The sequence below is a fragment of the Halichoerus grypus genome, chromosome 7 (assembly GCF_964656455.1).
Source record: "Halichoerus grypus chromosome 7, mHalGry1.hap1.1, whole genome shotgun sequence".
In the NCBI taxonomy this organism is placed as follows: domain Eukaryota; kingdom Metazoa; phylum Chordata; class Mammalia; order Carnivora; family Phocidae; genus Halichoerus; species Halichoerus grypus.
This window is the reverse complement of record NC_135718.1, coordinates 154,611,946-154,624,142: the sequence shown is the minus strand read 5'-3', so window position 1 is coordinate 154,624,142 and position 12,197 is coordinate 154,611,946. Positions and strand designations below refer to the sequence as shown.

General features: G+C 38.6%; 1 protein-coding gene across 5 annotated transcripts in view; it reads right to left on the bottom strand.

Moving 5' to 3' along the window:
* The window catches only part of ASH1L (ASH1 like histone lysine methyltransferase), a 193,922-nt gene that overhangs the window by 174,458 nt on the left and 7,267 nt on the right, over window positions 1-12,197 (bottom strand). Inside the window, exon 1 of one of the 5 annotated variants that reach the window (XM_078078560.1) lies at window positions 5,267-5,419. The exons of the other annotated variants lie outside the window; for them this stretch is intronic. The gene's annotated coding sequence lies outside the window, so the exon portion shown is untranslated. Of the gene's footprint in view, window positions 1-5,266; window positions 5,420-12,197 lie in introns of those variants that run through there. 5 annotated transcript variants of the gene reach the window in all.

Here is a 12,197-nt window from a genome sequence, read left to right as displayed (position 1 = left end):
AGCTCCCTGTTAAGTGCTCATGCAGCATTTTCTAAGTCTCTTAACACTCATCATCATAGTAAGTTATATGCTTTTTTGGGGTAAATTATATGCTTAATACCCGTATTTTCCACTACAGCATTTGTTCCATGAGAATAAGAATCCTGACTGCCTTATTTGCTGCAATATCCTTAGCAAAGTACCCGGAACATAAAAGGTATTCAATAAATATCTACTAACTGAATAAGAAAACATACATAATACTACATTTTAAATTACATATGTAGACAAAAACTAAAAGATAATAAAATGAAAATAAAAAACAAAAATAAAAATACTAAAGGATTGACATTTTTCTTTAAGTATTATATAATCTTACACTGTTATTAAGATTTTAAAAATAAGCACTATGTATATCACCATGTAATTTGCTCTTCAAAAGTAGAAGGGTAAGCAGTGTACTAACTGCCTTAAGATGTTTTATATTGAATCACTGATATACAAATCACTGAAATCACAAAAAGCTAGACTATCTTCATAAAGATACCAAGAAAACTTGAACTATGTTCCTAAATAATTTATATAACATAAACTACACTTACAGAGTTGGATAAAGCTTTTTTCTTTTTTTTTAAGATTTATTCATTTGAGAGAGAGAGAAGGAGGTGTGTGAGCAGGGGGAGGGGGAAAGGGAGAGAATCTCAAGCGGACTCCCCGCTGAGCACAGAGCCCAAAGTGGAGCTCAATCTCATGACCCTGAAATCATGACCTGAGCTGAAATCAAGAGTTGGATGCTCAACCGACTGAGCCACCCAGGTGCCCCGGACAAAGCTTTTTTTTCTATACTCAACTACAGAACAACATTCATTTAAAACAGAGTGACAACCACCAATAATTCCTAACTTTCAAAGCACTCATCACCAATAAATCTAGCTGTTTTCACACTTACGTACGGCACATATTTCTTAAATTCCAAGATGTTAGTAATTTAAAAAGGGTTCATGAATCACTGACCGCATTTTCAGGAGAAAAAATTTTTAACCACTACCACATTAAATATAATTATCAATTGTGTTATTTCCTAATTTCAGAAACATAAAACTGGGAGAAAAGAATATGTCTCATGACCAAGGAAATACTGTATTATACCAACAAACTAATTCTGAAAGTCAGAACAAGAAAGTCAAATAGGAGACATAAATTACAATTAGTAAGCCACAGGGGAAATACACACAGAAAGCATTCCCGGGGTGCCTGGGTGGCTCAGTTGGTTGGGTGTCTGCCTTCGGCTTGGGTCATGATCCCGGGGTCCTGGGATCGAGCCCAGCGTCGGGCTCCCTGCTCAGCGGGGAGCCTGCTTCTCTCACTGGCTCACTCTCTCAAATAAATAAATAAAGATCTTAAAAAAAAAAAGCATTCCCAAAGCTAAATCCTGGGAAAAAAATTATACTCACCGACTGTCTGTCACATGGATAATCTAATCAAACCTTGCTTAGCTCTTCCTGAGAAGTAAAGTTAACACAGCTCAGATGTATACACTTAACTCTGTTTTTGTTTTTGTTTTTTAAAAAAAAAGGTGGAATGGGGCTGTAGTGGAAAGGAATATATAGAGATGTTGATTTCTACCCCTAGGGAATTCTAAAATGGCAACAGGAGGGAAGTAAAAGTTACATCAGATTTTCCCATAAATGAATTATTGTATTCTGACAAGGGTTAGGGACTGTGAACTCAGGGCCAATGCACGTGGTTTCACATTAAACAAAAGAGCCACTTCAAAAGGGCACCACTCACATTGTAAATATCTTACATTTGTTTTTTATAAAAATTTTCTGTGGAGAAATGAATAGGAATGTGAAATGGTGCAGACACTTTGGAAAACAGTTTGGCAGTTCCTCAAAAGGTTAAAGAGAGTTACCAGATGGCCCATCAAGTTCACTGCTAGGTATATACCCAAGAAAAATGAAAGTATGTTTACAGAAACTTGTATACAAATGTTCACAGCAACATTATCCATACAATGGAATGTCATTCATCAATAAAGAAGAATGAAGTCCAGGGCAACTGGGTGGCTCAGTCAGTTAGGTGTCCAACTCTTGACTTTAGCTCAGGTCATGACCTCAGAGTCCTGAGATGGAGCCTGTGTTGGGATCTGCCCTCAGTGGGGAGTCTGCTTGAGATTCTCTCCCTCTGCTCTTCTCCCCACTCATACACGTATGTGCGCTCTCTCTCTCAAATAAGTAAATAAATCTTTAAAAAAAAAAGAAAGCAAGCAAGCAGCACTGGTACATACTACAATGCAGATGTATCTTAAACATTATGCTAAATGAAAGATGCCAGTTCCGAAAGACAACCTGTGGATTCCATTTATATGAAATGTCCAAAAAAGGAAAATCCATAGAGAAAGAAAGTAAATTAATGGTTATCTACGCATGGGGAAAAGGGGAATGTCTGGGATGGAGTGACCACTAGTTAATGGACACCAAGATCAAATGTTCTAAAATTAGGTAGTGGTGATGGTTGTATTACTATGTGAATATACCAAGAACCACTGAATTGTACACTTTTTTTTTTTTTAAAGATTTTATTTATTTATTTGACAGAGAGAGAGAACACAAGTAGGCAGAGTGGCAGGCAGAGAGAGAGCGAGAAGCAGGCTCCCCACCAAGCAGGGAGCCCGATGTGGGGCTTGATCCCAGGACCCTGGGATCATGATCTGAGCCGAAGGCAGACACTTAACCGACTGAGCCACCCAGGAGCCCCAACTTTTTTTTTTTTTTTAAAGATTTTATTTATTTATTTATTTAACAGAGAGAAAAAGGTAGCGAGAGCAGGAGCACAAGCAGGGGGAGTGGGAGAGGGAGAAGCAGGCTTCCCACTGAGCAGGGAGCCCGATGGCGGGGCTCGATCCAGGACCCTGGGATCATGACCCAAGCCGAAGGCAGACACTTAACAACAGCACCTAGGCTGAATTGTACTCTTTAGATCGTAGATTATATGGGACATGAAACACATCTCAATGAAGCCTTTTAAAAATTTTCTGGCAGATCAAAATAAGGTACCTTGTGGAAGGGGTTCCTTTCCTTGCATAAAAACAAAATGTGGGCTACTGGTAATCTTGTAAAAACTTTTTTCAATTAATAGCTTTCAACATGGCAACAAGCTGATTTATTTGACATATGTTGCTACATGTTGACCTAACTGGCTATTCATTTGGAGAAGACAAAGATCCATTCTTCAAGTTACACTAAAAAATAATTTCCTCATGGATTTAAGAGCTATATGCGAAAATGAAAGTATCTGAAGGATTTTTGTGAATATTTCTATAGCCTACTGTAGAGAAACCTTCGTAAGCAAATCAAGAAACTAGAAGCCATAAAGGAAAATACTGACAGATTTGATTATATAAAAACATTATAGATCAGTAAGGTTAAGAGTTATTCTATAAACTGGTAAGTAAGAAATGATATAATACAAGAGATGTGCACAGGCAATCACAGAAAAGATGGAAATAATCAAGTAGAAACATAAAAAGAGGCACCATATCACTAGTAGTCAGGGAGGTATGAGTTAAAACAAGACAGTTTCCACTCATCGGTTTGGTTGAAATTTAAAACACTGACAACAACTACTACTAGCAGAGTACACAGGCAAATAAACACTAGTGGCCACCATCATTTATTCTGGAAAGCACTACTTACAGCATCTATGACAATTTTAAGTTTTACATACTCTCAGACTTCAATAGCAATTTTGAGGTTCTTACCATAGAAAAACAAAAGCACTAATAAATGATTTATTATAGCACTGCTTAATGTGGCCACAGGAAAAAAAAAGATATACATATATTCATACACACACACAAATATAGAACCATGTCTGATGGGGCACCTGGGTGGCTCAGTCGTTAAGCGTCTGCCTTTGGCTCGGGTCATGGTCCTGGGGTCTTGGGCTCGAGCCCCGCATCAGGCTCCATGCTCAGCGGGAAGCCTGCCATCTCCCTCTCCCGCTCCCCCTGCTTGTGTTCCCTCTGTCAGATAAATAAAATCTTAAAAAAAAAACAAAAACAAAACCATGTCTGCCATTTTTCAGTAAAAGAGCAAGCATGATGTTATATGTGTAAGAAATAGAAAAAAAAAAAAACCATATGTATTTGTATGCATACAGAAATAAGTACAAATGATTATACACCAGCTAACAGCACTGGTTATTTTAGGGGTTTGGAAGTAAAAGGGAAATAGAATTATGTATATTTTTTCTTGACCTGTTACAGAATTTGTATTAGTTTCATAACTAAGCAAAAATCCAATAAAAACAGGGCGCCTGGGTGGCCCAGTTGGTTAATCGACTGCCTTCGGCTCAGGTCATGATCCTGGAGTCCAGGATCGAGTCCAGCATCGGGCTCCCTGCTCAGCAGGAAGTCTGCTTCTCCCTCTGACCCTCCCCCTCCATGCTCGCTCTCTCTCTCAAATAAATAAATAAAATCTTTTTTAAAAATCCAATAAAAACATATTTTGAAAAGATCTGAAATACACATAGCTACCATATGTCGATATCTCTCAAAGTCTTGTTGTGTTCATATCTACATGAAATTGAGCAAAGTAACCCAATTGTGGACATACTTTCTAACTCCAATATTCTACTACTGACTAGCTATTTTCTTAAAACATTCCTCTCCTGTTCATTTCCATTTAATGGACTACCGCACATTACACACATCTTTATTTTTTTATTATTTTATTGTGGTAAGAACACTTAATGTGAGATTTACCCTCTTAACAAAATTTTAAGTGTGCAATACAGTAGTGTTGACTATAGGCACAATGTTGTACAGCACATCTCCAGAGCGCATTCATCTTGCCTGACTGAAACTTCACACCTGTTGATAAGGAATTCTCCATTTCCCCCATTCCTAACTACATACCTCTTTATAAAAAATATGAACTTCTGTTCATCAAAAGAAACCACCGTGAGAGTGAAAAGGCAAGCCACACATTGGATAATGTTATGTGCAAGGCATATATTGGAGAAAAGGACTGCATTCAGAATATATATTATCCAACAAGCACTAAAAGATGCTCTACCTCACCAATAATCAAGTAAATGCAATCAATACCACAATGAAATACTATTACCCACTAAAATGGCTAAATTAAAAAGAATGACAACAAATGTTGGTGAAGATGTGGAACAAATGGAACACCTATACATTCCTGGTACAGTTATAAAGTCCGATAGTCAGTTTAGAAAACTGTTTGACAGTATTTACTAAAGATAAAAATATGCTTACCCTGTGGCCCAGCAATTCCACTCCTAGGTATATGCCAAAGGGAAATGAGTGCATATTGTTCACCAAGAGGGGAGGGCGGCCAGGTAAGTCTTCACAGCATCAACTTGAATTCTGTCTCAGAAGATGGGTAGGTGCTCCCTGAGCAGCCAGGCACTGGGAGGAACATGACAGTCATGGAGATAAAAACGAACTGTTTGGGAATGATGACGGTTCCAAACAGCTGAAGCACAAGGGTGAGAGACCCAGTGAGACACAAAACTGAAGTGGTAGACAGGATCTTGAAGAAAGAGCCAAACAGTCTGTTATGCCAAGAGACACAGTCAGGTTTGGATTTAGAAATTACATTCAGAAAGGTGTGTGGGATGTAGCTAAGGAAGCCAATCAGGGTGGGGCACAGAGAGGTAATTCTCACTTTGCTGCCATTTTACCCATTTTGAAGAATAACTGCTTTTCTTATACCCAGCCTGCCATTCTAACATTGGTATGCTGCTTTAACTGATAATCCCCCAGAAATTACTGTATTACCAAAATGGTGAAGGGGAAAAGTAGGTGTGCAGATGACAGAAGCAAAGATTTACTTAAACCACTCCCCACAAACAACTACCACTGTCCTTATGTGTTTACTTCTGTTTTTAAGAGCAATCACTGTTGAACAAAATGTAAAGAATGCAACTGTCATTCCATAACATTCATAATTATGAATACCTATGAAACAAGGGTATTACCCTATTACCAAAATTACCTAAAAACTCCCCAAAATTATATAGCAAAAATTTTATGTGTATATATGCACTTTTTGGGAAAGGGTACAAAGATTTCATACTCTTATTGGGGCCCATAACTACCGCCGCCACCACCACCACCACAAAAGGAGTTACGATCCTCTGTTTTTGAAATCAGCTTCTAAGGTAAGGTACAGAATGGATACAGGAAACTAGAAGATGGTCACTTTGAACCACCTAAGTCTCAGTGAACAGTTTCCAGATTTTTGTGGAATAGATTCATCTAGAAATATTTTGAGAGGCTTATCTGAATCCCAAATCGTATTACCATCTTAAACATCTCAGTTTCTACTTAAGAAGATCACCTCTAACCTATCTGGAAACTTTTGGTAGTGTTTTCCTAAGGACACCATTTACTTGGAAAAGAAATGGCTAATGCACACAACTGATGATTCTGACTCTGACATGGGAAAAAGAAATCATACATGATGGACCCTTAATTCTCTGGTGATTTCTATAAAATTGCAACAAGATGTCAGATAAACCCTGGGGAATATGTTATTAGAAATGTTTCCCCTCAATGTTCTGGAATTAATTTCTCTTCCTGGACTGACAAAGTCCAAAACTACTGGCCTTTCAGGCATAGTGCCAATTCAACAGATGGGCCCTACATTTTCCTAATGGTAGAGGTAGACTGGCAAGTGTGAAGTCATGTACTCAAGCAAGAGAGTATCTGTTTCATGCAGTAGCTAAGAGGATTTCTGATAGGGTTTTAAATCAATGACACAAAATAACCTACATGCTGTGATTTTGTCTGTAATTTCTATTCCTTTCCATTTTTGACACCTCAAATACATTTAAATAGATACCTACCCAAACCCAGATGTCCCAAAATATGCAATAAGTCAACCTCACAAGCCCCTAATACCTTCAAGTATTGGATCTTACACATGTATTCTCAGATAATAATGTGTTGACTCAGTAAGTCCACAGATGAAAACCAGCTTCTTTAAAGGAAGGTTTAACAATGCCCAGTGATAGACCAAAGAAGAAAAGGAGGCAGCTTGATCTCACTCTAAATTTTCAAAGCCAGGAATGGTTATCATGTGAATGGGTAAGAAGCTTCATGTCTTTTGATACTTCCTTATTTTATTATTATTTTTTAAAGTTTATTTAAGTAATCTCTACATCCAACACGGGGCTCAATCTCACCACCCTGGGATCAAAAGCTGTATGCTCCTCCAACTGAGCCAGCCAGGCACCCCAAAACTTCATTATTTTATAAATTTATATTTATTTATTTTACTTTATGTTGCCCTCCACAATGGAGATCTAGGAAGGTAATGACCATTCTGGCCACCTTTTCAGAGTAATCTAGTAAAAATAGGCACTTTGGCTTTTAGTTTCATATAAAATGAGTGTTCTGATCTCTGCAGCACAATAAAAAAGCTATTTAACAGATAAAAAATAAATCTGTAGACGAACCATGAGAGACTATGTACTCTGAGAAACAAACTGAGGGTTTTAGAGGGGAGGGGAGTGGAGGGATGGGTTAGCCTGGTGATGGGTATTAAAGAGGGCACGTACTGCATGGAGCACTGGGTGTTATACGCAAACACTGAATCATGGAACACTACATCAAAACCTAATGATGTAATGTATGGTGACTAACATAATAAAATATAATTTAAAATAAATCTGTTCATTAACCATTTTATTTTTGTCTGTCTTTACTAATTAGTACTTGCTAGTTTTTCTTAAGAAAGTATTATTCCTAAAATTATCAAACAATTCTTTCAGCCCTGGCATTACTGATTAAGTGCCTCTAAATGTCAAGAATACCCCACAATTCATTTCAAGACTATCTACACTCACTCTCCAGGTAATCTCATCAAGTCCCATGGCTCTAAACAGCATCTCTACCTGATCAACTACCAAATTTATATTTGCCCCAATCCTGAGATTTATATATCAAACTTCCTGCTCAATATCTCAACCAGAAACATTTAATAGAAAACTCAAAGTCAGTACATCCAAACCAAATTCTTAATTTCTGCACTCCTGAAACCTGCCTCTCCCAGTGTTCCAAACTTCAGTAAATGGCACCCAACGTTGAGGCCATCATTGCAGTGAACCTTGACTACTCTTTTACTCAGACCCCACAGCCAATCCAAGTTATCATCCCCCCACCTTTAAAAATGTATCCCAAATCCATCTCCCTGATAACACCCTAAGTTCAACTTACAATCATCTCTTGCCTCAAATATCACAATGGCCTAACTGGTCACTCTGGTTGCATCATTCTTGCCTTTCAAAGTGTATATATTAGATCAAGTCACTTCCCTGTTCAAACCTCCCAACAGGTTCCCATCAAGTCTAGAATAAGATCTACACAGTTAGTCAAGTCTTACAAGTCCCTAAGTTATATAGCCCCTGGCTACCTCTTCTACCTATTTCCCATCATTCATCCCCACCTTGTTTACTCTGTTCAAGCCCTTTCTTATTTCTTAAACACAGCAAACATACTACTGCCTCAGGGCTTATGCTCACACCCCAGACAGCTGCATGGGGCGCTTTGTGTCATTCAAGTCTCTACTCAAGCACCACTGCCTCAAAGAACTTCCCTAATCACTGCACATCCCCTTACTTTGTTTACATTTCCTTTACACCTATCCTGGAAATGCTATGACATTATACCCATTTATTAAAATCTTACAAGAAGTGAGCACCAATGATTTTTTTTTTCAAGATTTCATTTATTTGACAGAGAGACAGCGAGAGAGGGAACACAAGCAGGGGGAGTGGTAGAGGGAGAAGCAGGCTCTCCGCCAAGCAGGGAGCCCTATGTGGGGCTCGATCCCAGAACCCCAGGATCATGACCTGAGCCGAAGGCAGACGCTCAATGACTGAGCCACCCAGGCGCCCTTACCAATGATTTTTTTAAGTAATCTCTACGCTCAACGTGGGGCTTGAACTCAAGACCCCGAGATCAAGAGTTGCACGCTCCAACGACTGAGGCAGCCAGGTGCCCCTGAAAGCAATGATTTTTTACTTCTTTTTTCAGGGCTGTACTACCCTCTGGGCTTAGAACAATAGCTGGTATAACATAAGTATACAATTAATATTTACTGAATGAAAGACTATATATATTCCTTCTGTTGGAAGGCACAGGAGACAGAATGCTCGTTTTAGTTTTTATTTGACTCTGAACAGAGGACTTAATCTACTGATATCCCAAAGGACTAACTGTCCAGTAGACTGCCTGGATTAAACACAGGCACATAATAAAGATCCTCAAGAGGAAGAGATTTTTGTCCTAGAACTGACTTGCTCTGGCATAAAATAATCCTATCCCAAGACATTCTTTCAATACCTTGCTTGAACCACATGCAATGTGATGGCAGCACATTACAGCAGTACTAAAACATCTTGATCTGGAAGAGTAAAATGAAAATGCCCAAGGACCTGATTTTGTTCATTCATCACTGTATCCTAAAGTCTAGCACATAATAAACAATAAAGTGAGGTGGTATAGTGAAAGCAATGGGTTCTGCTATGGAAGAATACACTGGGCTCCTAAAAATCAAAGAAGTGCTCATCAGCTTTAAAGAGAGAACTGTCCCGGGGCACCTGGGTGGCTCAGTCAATTAAGCGTCTGCCTTCAGCTCAGGTCATGATCTCAGGGTCCTGGGATTAAGCCCCACTTCGGGCTCCCTGCTCAGCAGGGAGTTTGCTTCTCCCTCTCCCTCCATCATGCGTGTGCGCATGCTCTCTTTCCCTCAAATAAATAAAATCTTTAATAAATAGAGAACTGTCCTAACTAAACCCAATTCAGTTCAAAGACTTAAGGTTCTCCGCCCCAAAAACTTCACACTGAAAGATATATTCCTGTTCACTTTGGAGACAAGTCCTTGATTTGGTAAGAAGCAGCAGCCAAACATAAAAGCCTAGACTCGGGGCACCTGGATCAGTTGATAGAGCATGTGACTCTTGATCTTGGGGTTGTAAATTCGAGTCCCATGTTGGGTCTATGCAGAGATTACTTAAACATAAAATCTTAAAAAAAAAAAAAAAGCCTGGTCTGGAGTTAAGTGGGAGAACACAAAAAAATTCATAGGTAAGGAAAATAAGATAACATAAATTAAGAATTAGAAAAAATACATATACATGTAGCAAAGTTGTTTATACATACTTTCAAAAAGGTATTTTGTGTATTCTTACCTCCTATAGGCATCATATACAAGGGAGATCATTTGCTTCCCTAAAAATGTTTTCTCTTTTTAGGAAATAAATAAGAGAAACTAATAATAGTAGCATATCTGTATTATGTACTTGCTACATGACATCTATGATGCTAAGCACTTTTCACATATTATCTGGTACAATCTTTCAACAGCCCTATGCTTTAAGTATTATCGTCATTTTACAGTCAAGAAAACCAAAGACCAGGGCGCCTGGGTGGCTCAGTCGTTAAGCGTCTGCCTTTGGCTCAGGTCATGATCCCAGGGTCCTGGGATCGAGTCCCACATCGGGCTCCCTGCTCGACAGGAAGCCTGCTTCTCCCTCTCCAACTCCCCCTGCTTGTGTTCCTGCTCTCACTATCTCTCTGTCAAATAAATAAATAAATAAAAATCTTTTAAAAAAAAAGAAAAAGAAAAAGAAAACCAAAGACCATAAGGATTTTGCTAAAGATTATACAGTAAGTAGCAAAACTGGGACCTGAGCCTTGTCAATCCGATTTCTGACTCCATGATCTTAATCACTATTTAGGATTTTCAACAAATTGAGGGGAAATATACCAATGTGAAGGTTGGGAGATTTGTTCATTATTAAGAAAAGCAATTATACAATGTCTTTATTTGGCTGGATACATATTATAATAATCAATGCCGCATTAACTAAGATGTTGAAGGAGTGGAGTATGTTCTAGTAAAAGTTTTTTGAGTAACTAAAACATAAACAATTATTTTCTTGATTTTAATCTTCGTTAAAAATTACCTTTAACAATAAGAGCACAGTACTATTTTGTCTAAGAGTGTATGGAACACAGTTCCACCTTTGTTCTGTTGATGATCTCTAAGTACAAAACCCAACCTTACACAGTATTGGAAGACACAGGAAATCATAGGAAAACAGGTAGAAAGTACAGATCCAAATTGCAGTCCCCTAAACTCATCCTATGTTATTTTCATTTTCATACCTTTGCAGATGATCTTCCCCTACCTAGAATGCCCCCTCTAACGCTTACTGAGTACCTCGTATTTATCCTTTAAGACCTGGCTCTTCCCCCCCTTGCAGGAAGCTATCCTTAACCTTTTCTTTCTCTCCACAGATTTAATAAATTTTTCCCTTCTCTACCTGGGAGAAATGTACTACGCTGTATATTATAACGTTTAACATGATGTTCCTCTTACTAGATTCACTACTTTTTTTTTTTTTTAAGATTTTATTTATTTGAGAGAGAGAGAGAGAGCACATGAGAGGGGGGAGGGTCAGAGGGTGAAGCAGACTCCCTGCTCGGCAGGGAGCCGGATGCGGGACTCGATCCAGGGACTCCAGGATCATGACCTGAGCTGAAGGCAGTCGCTTAACCAACTGAGCCACCCAGGCGCATAGATTCACTACTTTGAGGCAGAAAAAAAAAAAAAATCTTCTCCCAACACCTAAGCACAGAAATGGAAATGAGATAAGCATTGGAAAAATGTTAGTTGGTTGAATGAGAGATGAACAGAAAAAATACTTGTTTTTATTTTTTATTTTTTTAAAAGTAGGCTCCAGGCCCAGTGCGGAGATCAAGACATGAGATGAAATTCAAGAGTCGGATGCTCAACTGAATGAGCCATCCAGGTGCCACAGAAAGAATACTTGTTAAACAGAATTAAGGGGCGCCTGGGTGGCTCAGCTGGTTAAGCGGCTGCCTTCGGCTCAGGTCGTGATCCTCAGGTCCTGGGATTGAGCCCCGCATCGGGCTCCCTGCTCAGCGGAGAGCCTGCTTCTCCCTCTCCCTCTGCCTACTTGTGCTCTCTCTCTGTCAAATAAATAAAATCTTTAAAAAAAAATTAAAAATAAACAGAATTAAACTTTGACTTTACCTACATTTATATAACATTTTTTCTTTACACACACACATACACAAAATTAACTTAAATCTCTCTTTTTTTTTTTTTTTTAAAGATTTTTTTATTTATTTATTTGAGAGAGAGAGAATG